Source organism: Dipodomys merriami, unplaced genomic scaffold (assembly GCF_024711535.1).
Source record: "Dipodomys merriami isolate MVZ:Mamm:240054 unplaced genomic scaffold, mDipMer1.0.p SCAF_448, whole genome shotgun sequence".
In the NCBI taxonomy this organism is placed as follows: Eukaryota; Metazoa; Chordata; class Mammalia; order Rodentia; family Heteromyidae; genus Dipodomys; species Dipodomys merriami.
The window spans coordinates 312,610-330,513 of record NW_027206011.1 but is presented as its reverse complement, the minus strand read 5'-3'; the positions used below and the strand labels follow the sequence as shown (position 1 = coordinate 330,513).

The following is a 17,904-nucleotide window of genomic DNA, read 5'->3' as shown; positions in this document are numbered from 1 at the left end:
GCTTACTTTGAATCCATTAGCTCCACAAAGCTAATTCAGTTGGATCAATTAGTACATGAAAAAGCCATCACCTTTGGACCTAGCAATAAATTATTGAAAGTATGATCAAATTCCAAATTAAAAAGACTTAAAATTGTCATTGACAAAAAATTTGCAAATGTGAGCATTAAGATGAACAATATATTTTTTCCACTATTCACAGAATTTTAGGAAAATAAGATCAGTAGCATTGTCAGGAACAATATAGTTTCCTTATTACAAGTAGGCAACCGTGGATATAAGTCTGTATAAAGATTGCATCATTAACTACTTAAATTTAGAAGATACTACATGCTTCAGCAGCATGTATTCCCAAATTACAATACAGAGATTAACATGACAATTGCACAAGGATGATATGAAAATTTGTGAAATATTCTGTATTTTTCATTTTTCAGATGCAAGAAATGAAAAACAGTTATTAAAAAGTTGATTACAAAATAACAAGTGTAACAACACACGTAATTCATATAATTAAATTTAGTTTCACATCAATGTATTAAATCTTCACCTCAGAAAGGCGTTTACATAACATAAACTTTACAAAACTTTTGAAATTAAACAACATTGTCATTTTATCCCAAAGAAAAATAATATTAGGACCTAGGAAAAAAAGGAATCTAAAACTTTCTATATGGAATACAATCTGAAAGGACACATTATACAAACATAGAATACTTTAAAATATTCTTTTTCAGACAATCACCAGAAATACTTTAGTATCTGTACTATTCATTTAAACAGATAAGTTAAAATTATTTCTGAATAAAATTTCACAAACTCTGCAGAAATCATTATACATGTATACAAAAACTCTTGAATACATTTTGACATCCAATGCAGGCAATTCAATTGGAAGAATTCCACGGAATTCATGAATTTTTACAGTAAGAATTGGTGTTGCCAGACGCTGGTGGCTCAAACTATAAAAAGAATTTTGAGGTATTACCAGGTGTAATAGACTCAGACAGTCCTACCACTATAAAGGTCATGAAAAGGTCTCTAAAGAGACTATTCAAGTTAATAAAGGTCAGAGGATTGCCCAAATACTTTTACTCTCATATCTAAACTTGCCTAATCCCACACTGACTCAAAACAGAAAAGGAGGGTTTGGCACCACAGATACTGTAGCCTGGGTTCAGGAAATTACAGATAAAAGGCCTTACAAGGCCGTTAAATCAATGGAAAACAAATGACAGGACACTTAGACACAGGAGCTGACAGATCCTGTATAGCTGGAAAAGATTGTCCTATGGCCTGGCCAGTGCAAGAGACTTCTTCCTTAATTGGATTAGGGAGGGCTTCTAATGTAGCTTAGTCAGCTCAGAGACTCAAATGGGTATGTGAAGGGCAGCAAGGCCACTTCAAACCTTATGTTATCCCCAGCTTGCTCTTTTCTTTATGGGGCAGAGACATCATGCAAGACATGAAAATAAAATAGGACAAATAGACTCCTCATCAAAGGAGCAAAATTTTTCATAGGGGCCACTGATGAACAGCTTTATGCTGACAAAATAATATGGAAAAGTGATGATCCTGTATGGATTAATCAGTGGCCCCTAACTCAAGAAAAGTTTCAAGCCATACAGGACTTAGTTCAAGAACAATTGAGTCAAGGGAAGAATAGAAAAGACTACCAGTTCATGGAATACTCCAGTTTTTGTAATTAAAAAAGAAGTCAGGAAAATGGAGATTATTACAAGATCTAAGGGCAATTAATGAGGCCATGCATGACATGGGAGCCCTTCAACCATGTCTACCCTCTCCTGTTGCAGTCCCACATGGTAGATACATAATAATAATATACTTACAGGATTGCTTTTATACAATAAAATTACAACCAGAAGATTCCAAGAGATTTGCTTTCAGTGTCCCTTAGGCTAATTTTAAACAACATTATAATAGGTACCAATGGAAAGTGCTACCTCAGGGCATGAAAAACAGCCCTACCTTATGTCAACAATATGTGAAAAGGGCTATAGATCAAATTAGAAAAAAATATCCAGGGGCATATATTATTCATTATATGGATGATATACTTATGGCCGATGAAACTAGAGAAAAGACAGAAAAAATATTACAGGATATGGTAGAACAATTAACAAAATTCGGTTTGATAATAGCTCCTGATAAAGTTCAACATGAATGACCTTTAAATTATCTGGGAAAAGTGATTGGACATGATTATATTATGTCTCAAAAGACACAAATTAGAATAGATAAACTAAAAAACATTAAATGATTTCCAAAAATTATTAGGGAATATTAATTGGATTCGGCCTAGTTTAAAAAATAACTTCAGGACAATTAGATCCTTTGATGAAAATGTTGGACGGAGACCCTAATCCTAAATCTACCAGGAAAATAACTCCTGCTGCCTTATCCTGTATAAAATTGGTAGAAAAAGCATTGAATACAGCTAAAATACAGCAAATTAATATTGCACAATCATGGTCCTTTATAATTCTGGCTACAAGCTATACTCCCACAGGATGTTTTTGGCAGGATGGGATACTAGAATGGATCCATTATTCCCATAACCCGGGAAAAATAGTTGCTTCATATCCCTTTTTATGTGCGAATTTGATTTTAAAGGCTAGATTAAGAGTTAGAGAATTATTTGGCCAAGAAATACCTAACATTATTATCCCTTATAATAAGAAACAGTTAGATCATTTGATACGATTTGATGATGATTGGAAAATTGCTGTATTAACTTACACAAGTAAAATAAGCTTTCATATGCCCCAACATCCTTTGTTACATTTTTATACTGAAACCCCTGTGATATTTCCAAAGGTTTTGGTTACAGAACCTTTGGGCAGGGCATTAACTATTTTTACAGATGGATCTTCTAGCGGAAAGTCTGTGGTTTATTGCAGTACAAAACCACCATTAATATCTTCTGACCCAACTGTATCTGCCCAACAGATTATTGCAGTTCTGCTAGCCTTTCAAAATTATTCAGAGGAGTTTAACCTTTACACAGATTCCCGCTATGTGGTTTCCTTGTTTCCTGCCATTGAAACAGCCCTAGTTACTGGTCATTCTAAAGTAACAGAGTAATTAATAAAATTACAACAGCTATTACAACAAAGAAGGACAAAGGCATTTGTGGGACACATAAGGGGGCATAGTAATCTCCCTGTACCTTTGTCTCAAGGGAACAAGTTAGCAGACTTATTAACTAAGGAAAGTCATGTAATGTCAGCTTTAGAAGAAGCTCAGGAAAGTCATAGACTACACCATCAGAATGCTAATGCCTTAAGAAAGATGTTTCAAGTGTCCTGAGAACAGGCAAGACAAATTGTAAGGGAATATGAGGCATGCCCGGAAGTTTTTCATCCACAAAAAATGGGAGTTAATCCTAGAGGCTTAAAGCCTAGAGTTCTGTGGCAAATGGATGCTACCCATGTAACAAAATTTGGGAAACTCTCCTTTGTCCATGTTACTATAAATACTTATTCTCATGCTATGGTTGCTATAGCCCTTTCTGGAGAGGCTGTGAAAGATGTTCTTCAACATTTGGTTAAAGCCTTTGTAGACCTAGGAATTCCTAAGGAAATAAAAATTGACAATGGACCAGCATACACCTCCAATGCTTTTGCTAAATTTTGTGCACAATGGAAAATCGTGCACAAAACAGGGATTCCGTATAATCCACAAGGCCAAGCAAACATAAAACGAGCTCATCAGTCCTTAAAAAGTCAATTGTCAAGAATTAGACAGGGAGGAGAGAAGCAATACTTCCCCCATTACACTTTTAACCATGCTTTACTGGTTCTTAATCATTTCAATGCTGATGAGCAAGGAATAACCCCAATGATGAGACATTGGGGCATGGAAAAAACTACAACTTTTCCTTTACTAAAATGGAAGGATCTACTTACTGGAACCTGGCGTGGGCTAGACATCCTGTTAACATTCGGAGCTAGGCTATGCTTATGTTTTCCCACAGAATGCGGAATCCCCCATTTGGGTCCCAAACAGACTCATCAGGCCTTTCTTGGGCCCAAAAAAGAGACAGGAAGAAAATGAAAATACATCAGGAGAGAAAACTGGAGCAGAAGATAAAGACTCTCTCTCTATCACCACCACAGGCTAATTCAACAAAAACCGCAACACCACCTATATGGGGAAAGATCTAGAAGCTGGTTGAAAAGGCCCGGCACATTTTGTTAATGAGTTAAATAAGGATGTTTCTCTAACATTAACAGAGCAACAAATTATTGATCCAAAATTTAAAAAAAAAATAGAGGCTTTGGAAAAAGTAGTCTTAAAGTTAGGGACTGAAGTCAATAATCTAAAAACCCAGCTGACAACTAGATGTCATCAGGTATTTAAATATATTTGTGTTACCCCATTACCTTATAATGAGAGCTTAGATTGGGAAGTTACCAAAGTGCATTTACAAACAATCTGGAAGGACAATAGCTTAATTCATGAGATAGGACAGCTACAGGAAGACATCTCAGCCCTTAGTCAAGCTCATTTGGAAAGCGTGGGGATAAATTCTTTGGCAGCAGACTTACAGAGAGTGTTAAAAAGTCTTAATCCTTTAGATTGGTGGCACTACTTGGTTACATTTGGAGTCATAATACTAATTGTTATATGTATTCTTGTTGTCTTTCCAGTTCTCTTCAAACTAGTCTTCTGCTCCATCTTCTCTATATGAGAAGAAATTTCTCTGGCACATCTAATACATAAAAAAGGGTCAAATGTCATGCCTACTCCGGTGGAGTCTGCTTAGCATGGAACACCTGCATTCAGACCTGAGAATGGGGCTTCACAGAAGCCTATCTCTGAGAATGTGACTTCACCGAAGTCTACCTCAGAGAATGGGGCTTCAAAGAGGCCTATCTCTGAGAATGGGACTTCACCGAAATCTACCTCAGAGAATGGGGCTTCAAAGAGGCCTATCTCTGAGAATGGGACTTCACTGAATTCTACCTCAGAGAATGGGGCTTCAAAGAGGCCTACCTCCTGGAAAGGCTGGCAAGCCCCTGGGAAAGATGTGTTTCTGTTCCTGTTTTCTTTTCTTCACTGTATAGGAGTGCCTATTAATCTTTTACTGTTCCTGCTGCTTGTTCTACTTACTTATGCTCAATGTTCCCTTACTCAAGGCTCTTTCTTAAAAGTGTTGATGACTCCAACATCTGATGAGTGTCCTGAGATCATAACTCACCAGAGTTAAGTGCTACCGTAAAAGCCCCTCTTATGGAAGCTATCAGACAAGTCATAAGTAAATATAAAAGTATTGGGGGTTTCATGACATCACTTCAGCAGAAGGAATTGTTTGTAAGAGATTTACAGGAAGCTGTAGGCATGGCTAGAGCAGAAAGAGTGTATGGCTACTGGAGACTTCCCTTTAATCCTAAAGCATATACAATAGACTCATATAGATATCCTGTAGATAAGAAAGATGTAGAGGGATATTTAGACCAAAAGCTAAATAAGATTCTTAAAAAGTTGGTAGATGGAAGGTGGCAATGGCTTATCAGAGGAAAATGGTGGGATCCTCCATTATCTAGAGGACCCCAAAGACTTCCCCCAGATCCATAGCCTTTTACAGGTGTGTATGATAAGGATGGCAACCGTTGGGAAAACTATTTCGAAGAAAGAACTTCCTATTAATCTCTTTCATTTACTGAGAGACTTGCTAGATCTAGGTCTCTCTCCTTGGTACTTACTATCAAAGAAGGAACAAGAAAGATCTTATGAGACAGTTAAGGCCTCTATGGAGAAGAGTAAACGATTATGTGAAAGGGTTACAGAAAAGACACTATGAGCTTAAATTTGATATATGGCCAGATTTAACCAAGTATACTAAATATGATTTTGGCCACAAATTGGGGACCCTCTAAAGAATGGCAAAGAAGTACAATTGCTTAAAAAAGATTTGAAACTTATAAAGTACAAAACTAAACAAAAGTAACTATAAAGTACTAGACTTCATGCCTTTCTGTCTAGCACCTTGCCCATGTGCTCTGGTTAATGGTTAATAGGTGATAAACATCAATACCAATTGTATTTCTTAAAAATAGAGGTAAAGCCGAAAACAAGTGCCTATTGTCATAGCTCGTCATCCAAAAAACAAGATCAGGCGACCAGCTGGTGAACACCCAAAAATGAAGCCTTGCAGCAAGATTGTGTAACTTTTTGCCCTTTCTCATGGAGACTTTTGCTATAAAAGCGTGTTATCCTCTGCAATAAATCACACTCAGCATTCACTCCTCTTCTGTGTGAGTTGTCTGTTTGCCATCTCCCCACCTGTTCCAGTTCCTCCACTAGGTGTCCTCCATCGTCCCAACAGAGCCAGTCAGCGGCAGAGGTCCATTGTATCTTTGTTATCTCAATTCTCAGCAGCAAGAGGCCTTTAGTTTGGGCATTGGTATCTGTATCATGATGAAGTAAGAAAGAAGCCACTCTGGTATTATTCTGCATATATACACTGTGCAGGGTTGTACAGCCATCTACAGTTATTGCATTTGCCACTTGAGCCACCAACTCACGGACAATGTCTAAGTGTCCACTGCAGGCTTCCTGATGAAGAGGGGTATACTCATCATCATCCCTAGTATTCACATGAGTGGCCTTTTTGGAAAGTAGTCTCCGCATTGTAGTAAGCTGAATATTTTCAGCAGCCCAATGAAGAAATTTACTTGGATCCTTCTCCAATTTTTGTCTTGCAATTGATACCATTCCTTATTTTTTCATCTTGTTCCTCATCTTCCTAAGAATTGCCTAACCAGAGACTTTGAGTGCCAGTGGGAATGAAGTTTCCATGTATTTCCCTTTTCCCTAATAGTTCACATAGGTTGAATTGGTCAGAAAAATCTAGTGAATTTTCTGCATATTTGATTTATATCCTTTTTCCAATTTTACTATTTGAAATTATTCTAACTGGAGAGTAGGGAATTGATGGAGAACAGAGGAAAGATGTTCCTCCGTATTGAAAGGTACAGACTGAAAATGAGGACCAGTGATGTCTTCAAGTGCAGCTCATTCTAGGAATGAGAAAATATGAAATAATGCCCTCTATATAAATGGTTTGGGAAATGGCAGAGCAAAAAGTGAAATGATGCAACCAAAAATATAAAAGCAAAATAAATTAGGATAATTATGGAGCAATCATATTATCTATGAGAACCATGAAATAGAGAAAGGAAGAGAGATACAGATGTGCAATGACCTAGCTAGCCACTAAATTAATGCCTCTGATCAATTGATAGAGCAAACAAAATTTTATTTTTTAAAAAAGATGGAAATAGAATTTATATATTTACTTGGAATTAGTAAATACATTTTACTAGCCTACATAAAGAGACATAGCTTTGACCAAATTACAGACAAGAATCGAAATCCTTGGTAATTTAGTAAATCCTTGGTAATTCTAGAAAAATTTGACTGAAATCAGTTGAATCACACTTTTCCTGCACAATGAAGAAATAGGTCCAAGCTAGTAAAGCAGCTAGAGAAGGCAGGAAGATTTTATCTGTGACAAAACTTTGTGGAAAATGGTATTGAGGATTTCTCACTGGTGATCCACTTGCACTGGAAGCATGATTCTGAACTATTGCTTGCTGATTCTGAACTATTGCTTTGATCATTATATTCTCCAAGAAGAAAAAATGATAATTGATAGTTTAGGACTACTAATACATTTTGACCTTCTCACTAAGCACCTTCATTCATCAAAATCATATGAAGAAAATAGACAGGCCTACTTTTTTAGATGAAAACAAGTGTCTTCTAAAAAACAAAGAATTTATGTAGTCATGCATAGGACTGCTATTTTACCAATGCCTCATACAGTTTTTATAATGTTGGGTAACAATAAATAATGGATCTATTAGAAGGCTCTTAAAGCTCATATGTTCAATAGTGAGTTCTCTTACACTGTATCATGGTATTTTTTGTTTATGGTCTTAAGAAATTTACATAACTAACATGAATTTCTGACAGGACAGTATCATCACTGTACATCTTGCTTCTATACTCTCAGTTTTACATTACTATCTAAGTATGTGCATTAGATAGTTATAGAGAAAAAAGTAGAAGCCACACTAGTGGCTCATGTCATTAATACGAGTTAATCAGAAAGATGAAATCTGAGTATTGTGTTTGAAAGCAGACCAAGAAAAAAAAGTTCATTAGATTCTGATTTGAAAGTAACCAGCAAAAACTAGAAATGGAGCTGTGTTACAAGCAATAAAATGCTAGCCTTGAGAAAACTGAAATAAAATATAAATTCTGGAAAAAGCTGTGTGTACAGTAGGAAATGACCTGCTGTGTTAGGAGCCATTCCAGATGTGTAGAGGCTCTGAGTTTTGTCTACAGTTGTTCTGATAACAATAGTGCCATCTTCTCGGTGGTTGGAATATTCATGTGCTCAAGGACTCCCTGAGGCCTTGGGCTACCCGTTGGTGTGTGTGTGTGTGTGCGTGCGTGTGTGTGTGTGTGTGTGTGTGTGTGTGTGTGTGTGTTTCCCTCATTTTCCCTTGTCCACTTTGTGAGTGCCTGTCTGCCTATTCCTAATCTCGGATAGTGCCCCTTTTCCATTGCATACTTGCCTTTAGCCTCGATCAGGATCTGTAATGAGTCTTAAATTGTCAGAGACCTGAAAATTCCACTTTTCCTTTGGAGCCCAAATTCGGATGTCCATATCTTTGTACACCTCCAGAGGATTCTGGGTCAGCAGGGCCAGCTGGCATATGTTCTCCCCTGCCTCTGGGGGGGCAGGGTCAGTCATGCGATGTCCTGTCATTTTCCTCAGCTGAGCCTCTGCCTGTACGTCCCACTCTCATCAGTCTGGCAGTGGAGTGGGGGAAGGGTGGTTGCCAGTGGCTCTGACCAACTCGAGCTTGATAGCTGACTGAAGGCTAACCCAGAAAGGATGATCAGGGTTTACATGGGAGGTGAGGCCAAGGTGGCTTGGAAGTATTGGTCGATGTCTAGGAAATGTCAACATATCTTTTCACAGGTAAGTCTATCTTCCAACCCTAGCAGGGCCTCTAGACAATTCCAAATGTCAGAATACAGAGGCACAGACTTTGAGCTCCAGGGCCAGAGAACTAGGGGATGAGAGACTGGTATGGCCAGTGCCTCAATGTTCTGGGGCATTATCCTTGAACTGGCTATGTCCCCCTTGTGTAAGTTCTTAACCCAGTGCTAGCCACACACCGGCCACTTGTGCTGTGGAAGTGGTAGGAGCAGAGGTGAGATCTAGGATGACCAAAATCGGGATTTATTGCTTGAATGGGGTGTAGGGTGTCTTTAAAAAAATCTTACAGCTGGAACTCAGAGCTTGGCACTGTCCCTGCGCTTCCTTTGTTCAAAGCTAACACTCTAACACTTGAACCACAGCTCACCTTTCATCTTTTTTAGTAGCTGAGTAGACAGAAGAGTCTCACATACTTTCCTGCCTTGGCTGGCTTCAAGTTGCTGCCCTAAGAGCTCAACCACTTGAGTAGTTAGGATTTCTGGTATGAGCCACTGGCAACTTCTAAGGATGTGTGTGTGTGTGTGTGTGTGTGTGTGTGTGTGTGTGTGTGTGTGTGTGTGTGTGTGTGTGTGTGTGTGTCTGTGTTTGTGTGTCTGTGTGTGTTTACCAGGGCTTAAACTCAGAGCTTAGGTGGTATCCTAGGTATCTTTAACTTGTTTGCACAAGGTTGGTGCTCTACTACATGAACTACAGTAGCTCCACTTCCCATCTTTTTCATGATTCTTTGGAGATAAGAGTTTGCCCAGGCTAGCTTTGAATCTTGATTGATCCATAGGTCTCAGCCTTGAGTAGCTAGGATTATAGGCATGAGACACTGGCATCCAGCTGCATGGATGTCTTTTCCCAATCTCTTCTGTTCTAACAGCTGTCTACTTGCCCTGGCCTAGATCTCTGACCTCCACATCAGCTTCCACCAGCCTCTGACTGTGTGAAGAACATATAACTCAAACCTAATCCCATTCTTTTTCCTCAGGGGTGGAGGTTATGTTTCATCTGAAGCCTGGGGTAAGAGGGGTAGCTGTAGATGGGTGCTCAGCTGGGAGAGAGGTAGTATGTTTTAGCCAAGAAAGGAAGTGTGCCCAGATACTAATAGCTCATGCTCTCATACTCCTAGCTCTTCAGGAGTCTGAGACCTGAGGAGTGCCATTCAGAGGCAGCCTAGATAGAAAAGTCTGTGAGACTCTCTTCTGCAAATAACCACCCAAAACCTGGAAGAAAATTTGTGGCTTAAGTGGTAGAGTGCTAGTCCTGAATGAAAAAAGTGAGGGACAGAGCCCAGGCCCTGAGGTCAAACCCTAGTACCAAGGTGCTTATGTGTGCACACACAGATACACACAGACACACAGACACGCAGACACACATTCACACACACACACACACACACACACACAAACACACACACACACACACACACACACAACGCATACACAGGAAGGTGGTAATGATGAGCTGAGCTAGAACTGGGGGCAGTCCTGAGGCATTGTCACAGTAAACTCTACAGGCATATCAAATGTTTTCTCCCTAAATCCTTCTTGGGCTGAGGGGTCTGGGCCATAGCAGTAAGTTCCATGGAACCTGTCCCTCCATCTGTGCACTGGGCCACAGGACCAAATGGATGCTCATTTGTAGTCGGCCCACGATTGCAGACTTTCATGTGCCCCTGAGCACTGGTGAGGAAAGGAGGCCTCTGAGCCCTGGGACTCCAGGGACAGCGACTGCTACAAGCATCAGCCAGCCGGCTGTGGATTCCTGAGACTACAAGTCTTTCATGAGCCCAACTCAACACCTGCCCAAGGTGTGCCTGACAAATTCACACTCTTGTGATACCCGCATGAGTGGGCATTACCTGGTGTGACATCTTGCAGCTTATGCCCCTCCTGGCTCAGAACTGTGGTTTGAGACTTCAATTTACTGTTCAGATCCACATTACATCCATGACAGATGCCATTCTGATTATCTCCATGTCCCAAGGCTCCACCCTTCTCTGGTACTGTGTCTTGCTCTGTAGGGAATGGCCTCCAAACAGGCTGCTCTCAAGACTTGTAGGGCACCTAGAATTGGGAGACCCTTAGGGGCCCACTGGAAAGTGGGCCTAGAGCCACAGAGAGAGGTACAAGCAGGCCAGGGGTTGGTCATGGGGCTTGAACTCTGGGCCTGGGCACTGTCCCCAAACTCTTCAGCTTACCACTTGAGCTACAGAGCCACTTCCGGTTTTATGGAGGTTCCTTGGAGATCAGAGTCTCCCGGACTTTCCTGCTTGGGCTGGCTTTGAACCGTGGTCCTCACATCTCAGAATTCTGAGGACTAGGAGGACAGGTGTGAGCCACCAGTGTCCAGCTGATATGGCCTTTCACCAAAGTGGGCTAGGAGCTCCTGAAAGCTTTTCTTTATTTTTCTGTGCCAGTACTGGGGCTTGAACACAGGGTCTGGGCACTGGTCTCTTAACTTTTTCACTCAAGGTTAGCACTTTACCACTTGAGCCACAGCTCCATTTCTGGCTTTTGGTAGTTCATCGGCAAGAAGAGTCTCACTAACTTTCCTCCCCTGAGCTGGCTTGACACAAGATATCTATTTCAGTCTCCTGAGTAGATAAGATTTACAGGGGTTGAGCCACTGGTGGCATTGGTCTAGAAGCTTTTCTTAAGCAAGCATTATTCCCTGCATTTGCCCTGAATCCAAGGTGCAAAGGAGGTCTGAGAGTCAGGAGCTGTTAAAAATAAGCTCCCAGCCACAGGAAATGGATGGGGTCCCTGTTAAAATCTGAGCTAATCTTCACTCCGGGCCCCATTCTGGGACCCCACCCTCTGCCCTACCTGTGACTCAGCCTTGAATGTCCTGCCATACTTGCCTGAAGCCATAGAACCTTCATTCCACCCATACCATCTGCTCTACACCACACCTCAGGACCTTTGCCCATGCTGTACCTTCTTCCTGAGGCCCTCTGTCCTGAATCCACACATTAGAACTCCTGTGGAATTATGGCAGTGCTTATATCACCTCCTGGAGCAAGTCTTTCCTTCCCTTCTCCCTCTTTTTATTTTTAGTATTGAGTTGCTAGAGATGGAACTTGTGCAGGCTGACTGGCAAATGCTCTATCTTGTGTGTGTGTGTGTGTGTGTGTGTGTGTGTGTGTGTGTGTGTGTGTGTGTGTGTGTGTGTGCATGTGCATGCTTGTGGGGTTTGATTTCATGGCCTGGATGGTATCTGATCCCTGAGCTTTTTTTTTGGGGGGGGTCCAGTTGTGGGGCCTGAACTCTAGGCCTGGGTGCTGTCCCTCAGCTCTTCAGCTCATGGCTAGCACTCTACCATTTGAGTCACAGCGCCACTTCCGGCTTTTTTTCTTTTTTCTTATGTGGTGCTGAGGAATCGAACCCAGGGCCTCAGGCATGCAAGGCAAGTGCTCTACCACTGAGCCACCTTCCCAGTCCCTGATCCCTGAGCTTTTGTGCTCAAGGCTAGCACTCTAGTACTTAAACCACAGCTCTACTTCTGGCTTTTTGTGTGTTTAATTAGAGAAAAGTGTCTCATATATACTTTCCTGCTTGCAATTGGGATCCTCAGATCTCAGCCTCCTGAGTAGCTTACAGAGGTTAACCACCATCACCTACCCTCTACCCTACCTCTTACCTATAAACTCGGCCCTCCTCTTATTCCCAGAAGAATACGTCTCATCAGGCTCACTTTTTTTTTTTTTTTTTGCCAATCTTGGGGCTTGAACTCAAGTTCTGGGCATGTTCCTGAGCTTCTTTTGCTCAAGGATAGCACTCTATCACTTAAGTCACAGTGTCACTTTTGGCTTTTTCTTTTTCTGTGGTACAGAGGAATTGAACCTAGTCATGGAAGGGTGCTAATTAAAGTTATATAAAACATGAATTATAATATGAATGAAATTCATGGTTCCATTACTTGTTCTAAGAAAACAATTATGCCTTTTGTTTACAATTATATTTCTTTGAGGATGTGTAACATTCATATATTTCACTGTTAAAATTGATAAGTTACATTATATCAAGTTGATTCAAACTTGTATTTGAAAATTGCACACTTAACACAAATATACTTCCACTTTCTTCTAACACATAATTAAAATAACAATATAGCAAAGCTTGGTGTTAGCTGTTCGTGTGTAGAATCCTAGAAACTCAGCAGGTTAAGACCTGAATATTTTAGTTCAATGTCAGTGCAAACAGACAAAAATGTGAAAAAAATATGTCCAATTATCCAACAAGAAGCAGAATGTGAGAATGTGGCTCAAGGAATAGAGTGTCATCATCCATGAGCAAAAAATATGAAGGAGACCATTAAACATTGAGTTCAAGCCCTAAAAATGGCACGTACACACAAGACAACAACAAAAAAGTAGTATGAGCATCAATAATGAAGACAAAATAGGAAAGATCATGAGAAATGTGCAAACATCTTGCAGACAGAAATCATTTGACAGAATTTTGATTCATGAGAGGGAAAAGTCACAGTATGATTTGTACAATCTCATTGTAGTCATTTGTGTTGAAACTTGGCTATTGGGTAACATGTGAAAGAGCAGACTGGACTACCTGACAGTGCAGACATTGCCTGTGACTATGCACTATCCCACTCTGCAAAAATCTAAAATAGTGCTTGTTAATTTTTTTTAAAAAAAAATCTCGTTAGCAACTGGTCCACACAGACTGGGGTCCTTATTTTGAGGCTTCAGACCAGTGCTTTTGTTTATAACCACTCCTATTTTATCCCTCTTCCTTTGTGCAGCTATACCTTACTTAGCTGGCACCAAGCCAAGGCTTTGAACTAGACCCCCTGCCTAAATCCCTCCGTTTTGTCAGCTACAGCTCATTTCACATGCTATCAATATTTTAGCATTGTCTTCATATTCTCCACAAGAAAACACTTATATTCATGTAAACAGATTACAAATAACCTAGGTAGATAAGGGAGTAAGGGTTTCTGACTTACTTATCAAAGATTATGTGCCTATAGGAGTGGCTTCATTTCTGGGCCTTCAATTCTGTTGTATTGATGAAATTCTGTGCTTCCTTTGGAAAGATGGCATTACCCATTCCTAAGGAAATGGAAAGACTGGAAAACGATATTAAGTGAAATAAGCCAGATCCAATTAAATACATGCTGCAAAGTTTTCCTCATTTGAAATAACTAAACTATGTGCATAAATCTACAAGTTAATCCAATAGATAGTATACAACAAATAATTCCTCTTGGACATGATTAACTAACTGCACTCTAAGCATTCACATGGCAAGGAGATGGGAAGCTATTCTTAGGAGTGGATCACAATGGCTCAATATGTATGTGCATGTGACCATATAAAATGTTGATTATTGCAATGAACTTTAATAATCAATCATACATGTGAAGAACATATATCTGCATATAATTTTAAAAGATGTCATAGAAACAACCGACTTCTTTATAAATTCCTTTTCTGTCCTTTCCTTTCCTTTTCTGTTTTCTTCTTTTTCTTTTTTTCCTTTGGAACTACTGGTGCTTGAAGTTGCTAAGACTTTAACCACATTAGATTATTTTTCTGGCCAAGCCTCTCGTGAGCAATGATCTATTCCCTATGACTTCCACAAACGTGAGATAACAGGGAAATTACACTATATCTAACTTACTTTGGTTTTGTAATTTCTCACTATTTTTTGTCAAAACTGGCCCTGATATGTCTTCTAAATCTCTTCCTTCTAATTAGCAGGGTATATTTCAGCTCAACCTTGGACTCAGACTATTTTTCAATGTAAACATTCCATATTGACTTCTGTTTTCTAGTTATCATTAAACTCTATTGAGGTTAGTATGGATCTTTATGAAGTTATAAGAAGAACACAGAAATATCCCTGGAATAATTTTCCTGGTTTCTTTAAATATTTATAGCATGACATCACAAGTAGGACATTAATATTTCACAAGTACTTTATGCAGACTTCATTAGTTTTAATTATTTTGCACACATATTAAGTCTAACATAATTTTATCAACTCTATATGAATATACCATATTTACAGACACATTTCTTTACCAAAAATGAGTCTGTTTCATGCTTCCTTTTTATAATTAAACCCACTACTTCTCTTTGTCCCATCCCAAACCTGTTTCATCCTGGTAACACATTTTTTTTCTCTGACTTCTAGATCATGCAATGTTTGCCTTGCATGTGTGAAGCCCTGGGTTTGATTCCTCAGTACTACATAAACAAAATAATCTGTAATTGGCACTATGACAAGTCATAGAGTGCTAGCATGAGGAAAAGAAGCTCAAGAACATTGCCAAGACCCTGAGTTCAACTCCCAGGACTAGCCAAAAATAAACATGATGCATTTTATTAAGCCTGGCACTAGAGGCTCACGCCTGTTATCCTAGATGCTCAGGAGGCTGAGGAATGAGTTTTGAAGCCAGCCCTGGCAGGAAAGTCCATGAGATTCTTATCTCCAATTAAATCTCAGAAAAATCTGAAAGTGCTTCTGTGCTTCAAGTGAAAGAGTTCTAGCGTTCATCCAAAGGAGCTCAGGGACAGCGCCCAGACCCAGATTTCAAACCCCAGGAAAGAAAAAAGTAAAGAAAAAAACCACACTAAATACTATACATAAACTGCTTTGTCAAACAGCAATTTCTATACAGCTACTTAAAGTTAATTTAAAACTATGATTAGAATAAAATACCAATCACTTTGGGAAGAAGACATAGATAGAATTGAAAGGTTGTTTACAGGAGACAAAGTAAATTTTATATCATACACTTTGAGTTGAAATTTGTTCTTGTCTTCTTACATCATTTATGAAACTGACAATACTAGAGTTATGGGTCAATTTCCTTGAGAAACTGATTGTATTCTTCTGTCTTTTCACAAGAAACCATAGAGGTAATTTTTTGCCTCTTTTTTAAAAAATTGTGAACGTACCTTTCAGAGGGGTTACAATTACATGGGCAATGTAATGAGTTCATTTCTTATCAAGCGTTGTTGCCTCCTCGTTTGTTTCCCCTTTCCATCCCTTCCCATCTTCCCCCACACCACCTCCCAGCCAAAGTTGTACATTTTGTTTTTCGACATAAAGTCTTGTACATCTCATTGCTGGAATGGGTCCACCTGTATCCCTACTTAAACAATATGTTTTTTCCCTCCCCTCCAGAAATTATACAAACATCAAATACAGTGAAATCAAGGCCTTACCGTGGGGGAAGGACATACAAAGAAACAAAGAAATCACCTTATACATATGTTAAAAACAATCACAAGAAAAAAAAATACATTTGAGTCCTTATCTTGGAGTTAATTTCTCCTAACATCAACTTATCTGACAGTTTCTGCTTGTCTCAGACATATATTAGTTATTGCAAATAAGGGAAACCATGGGACCTACGTTTCTTTGGGCCTGGTTTACTTCACTTAATATAATTTTTTCCAAGTCATTCCATTTCATAACAAATGGGCCAATGCCATCTTTTCTGATGGAGGCATAGAATTCCATTGTGTATATAGACCACATTTTATTGATCCATTCATTTGCTGAGGGGTATCTGGGTTGGTTCCACATCTTAGCTGTAGTAAATAATGCTGCAATAAACATAGTTGTGCTGACAGCTTTGTTTGTGATCATTTGGGTAAATGCACAAAAGTGGGATTGCCGGGTCATAGGGGAGCTGTAAGTGGAGTCTTTTGAGGAACCTCCATACTACCTTCCAAAGTGGTTGAACAAGTTTACACTCCCACCAACAATGCAGTAAGGTTGCCTTTTGTCCACATCTCTTCCAGCATCTGTTTTTATTACAATTCTTGAATATAAACATTCTAAATGGAATGAGGTGGTATCTCAATGGTGTTTTGATTTGCATTACTTTTAAGGCTATGGAGGTTGTGCATTTCTTCATGTGTCTATTGGCCACCCTTCTTTCCTCTTCAGAGAAGTTTCTCTTTAAGTCTTTAGCTCACTTATTCATTGGGCAGTTGTTTCTTTGAGGGTTTGTATTTGGGCATTTTAATTATTTGAGTTTCAGGTATATTTTAGATGTGAGACCCTTGTCCATTGTATGGCTAGTGAAGATCTTCTCCAAATCCTTGGGATTTCTATTGATCTGGATAGCTATGTCCTTTTCCAGCAGAAGCTCTGTGATTTCATGCAATCCCGTTTGTCCAAGCTTTCTTTGATTTGTTGTGTTTCTGGGTTTCTATTAAGAAAATTTCTGCCTGTGCCAAGGAGACCTAGGGTATCTTGTATTCCATTCTGTACTGTTTTCAGGGTGTCTGCTTTGACTCTGAGTTCTTTGATACATTTGGTGTTGATTCTTTTTCAGGATGCTATATAAGGCTCTAGCTTTAGTTTTCTACAAGTGATCAACCAATTTAACCAGCACCCTTTACAGAAGAGGCTGTCTTTCTTCCATTCTATGTTTTAGCTCCCTCATCGAAGATTAGGTGTGGGTTCATTTCTGGTTTTTCAATTCTATTCCATTGGTCCTGAGGTCTGTTCTTGTGCCAGTAGCAGGCTGTTTTGATTACTATGGCTTTGTAGTGTAGTTTGAAATTTGGTTTTGATATTCCTCCAGCACTGTTCTTTCTGTTAAGGATTGTTTTTGCTATTTGGGTTTTTTATTGTTCTATATGAATTTTTGGATTGCCTCTTCTATTTCCTTGACGAATAAGGTTGGAATACTGATATGTATCACATTGAATTTGTAGATAGCTTTGGGAAGTATTGCCATTTTCACGATGTTGATCCTTCCAATCCAGGAGCATGGGAGGTTTTTCTGCTTCCGAAGTTCTCTTTTGATTTCCTTTTTAAGGTTTTTAAAGTTTTCATCATAGAGGTCTTTCACTTTTTTGGTTAAGTTAATTCCTAGGATTTTTATTT

The 17,904-nt window shown here is 39.3% G+C and overlaps 1 pseudogene; it reads left to right on the top strand.

Annotated features, from left to right (window-relative positions):
* The first annotated feature begins 330 nt into the window (after nucleotides 1-330).
* On the top strand, nucleotides 331-427 carry LOC138808234 (U6 spliceosomal RNA; annotated as a pseudogene).
* Nucleotides 428-17,904: the final 17,477 nt, after the last annotated feature.